The sequence below is a fragment of the Corvus brachyrhynchos genome, unplaced genomic scaffold (genome assembly GCF_000691975.1).
Source record: "Corvus brachyrhynchos isolate BGI_N302 unplaced genomic scaffold, ASM69197v1 scaffold309, whole genome shotgun sequence".
Taxonomy (NCBI): Eukaryota; Metazoa; Chordata; class Aves; order Passeriformes; family Corvidae; genus Corvus; species Corvus brachyrhynchos.
This window is the reverse complement of record NW_008240227.1, coordinates 459-2,446: the sequence shown is the minus strand read 5'-3', so window position 1 is coordinate 2,446 and position 1,988 is coordinate 459.

The following is a 1,988-nucleotide window of genomic DNA, read 5'->3' as shown; positions in this document are numbered from 1 at the left end:
TCCCAGTATCCCCATCCCCATCCCAGTGTCCCCATCCCAGTATCCCCAATCCCATCCCAGTATCCCCATTCCCATCCCAGTATCCCCAATCCCATCCCACTCTCCCCACCCCCACCCCATTCCTGCCCCCATTCCCAGCCCCAAAAATTCCCAATCCCTCCTTCCAGTCTCTCCCAGTTTAAAAAAGCCGCGAAACCAGAAAAAAATCCCCTGGAAAACCCCTTGGGAATTCCATCCCAGAATTCCCGGAGCTGTTTCTTTTCCCGAAAATTCCCAAGGATTTCAGAATTCCGGAGCTGCCCGGATTTCCTTGGATTCCCTCGGGAAACGGGGGAAAAAAACGGGAAAAATTCAGGATGGGAAAGATTCCGAGGAGTCCTCGTGGCTCCGTCTCTTTTGAATGGGAAAAGTGGGAATTCTGGGGGAGGGGGATGCGGAGAGCGGGAGCGGCGACGTTCCCGGGATTCGGCTGCCGTCAGGATCTGCGGGGAAACACGGGAAAATGCTGGAAAATTCCGTGCGAGAGGAGGGAAAACCCCAAATCCAACCCCAAATCCTGGAAAATTCTGTGGGAAAGGTGGAAAAACCCCAAATCCAACCCCAAATCCAGCCCCAAATCCAGCCCCAAATCCTGGAAAATTCTGTGGGAAAGGAGGGAAAATCCCAGATCCAACTCCAAATCCAACCCCAAAGTCCCAGAAAATTCTATGGGAAAGGAGGGAAAACCCCCAAATCCAGCCCCAAATCCTGGAAAATTCCGTGGGAAAGGTGGAAAAACCCCAAATCCAGCCCCAAATCCAGCCCCAAATCCAACCCCAAATCCTGGAAAATTCTGTGGGAAAGGAGGGAAAACCCCAAATCCAGCCCCAAATCCCGGAGAATTCCGTGGGAAAGGTGGAAAAATCAAATCCAGCCCCGAATCCAACCCCAAACCCCAGAAAATTCCGTGGGAAAGGAAGAAAAATCCAACCCCAAATGGTGAAATCCCAGAAAATTCCATGGAAATTTCTATGGAAAAGGAGGAAAAAAAACCCAAATCCAACCCTGAATCCCGGAAAATTTTATGGGAAAGGAGGGAAAAACCCCAAATCCAACCCCAAATCCTGGAAAATTCCATGGAAATGTCTATGGAAAAGGAGGGGAAAACCCCAAATCCAACCCTGAATCCCGGAAAATTTTATGGGAAAGGAGGGAAAAACCCCAAATCCAACCCCAAATCCTGGAAAATTCCATGGAAATGTCTATGGAAAAGGAGGGGAAAACCCCAAATCCAACCCTGAATCCCAGAAAATTCCATGGGATAGGAGGGAAAAATCCCCAAATCCAGCCCCAAATCCTGGCAAATTCCGTGGGAAAAGAGGAAAGAAACCCCAAATCCGATCCAAAATCCCGGAAAATTCCACAGAAAAGGAGGAAAACCCCAAATCCTGGAAATTTCCATGGAAAAGGAGGAAAAACCCCAAATCCAGCCCCAAATCCTGGAAAATTCTGCGGGAAAGGAGGGAAAATCCCAGATCCAACCCCAAATCCAACCCCAACCCCAAATCCCGGAAAATTTTGTGGGAAAGGAGGGAAAAAACCCCAAATCCAACCCCGAATCCCAGAAAATTCCGTGGGAAAGGAGGGAAAACCCCTAAATCCTGGAACATTCCATGGAAAAGGAGGAAAATCCCAAATCCCGGAAAATTCCATGGGATAGGAGGGAAAAACCCCCAAATCCAGCCCCAAATCCTGGAAAATTCCATGGAAAAGGAGCAAAAATCCAACCCTAAATGGTGAAATCTTGGAAAATTCCACGGAAAACCAACAAAACCGCAAATCCTGGAAAATTCCGTGGGAAAGGAGGGAAAACCCCAACTCCAGCCCCAAATCCCGGAGAATTCCGTGGGAAAGGTGGAAAAACCCAAATCCAGCCCCGAATCCAACCCCGAATCCAGCCCCAAACCCCAGAAAATTCCGTGGGAAAGGAGGAAAAATCCAACCCCAAA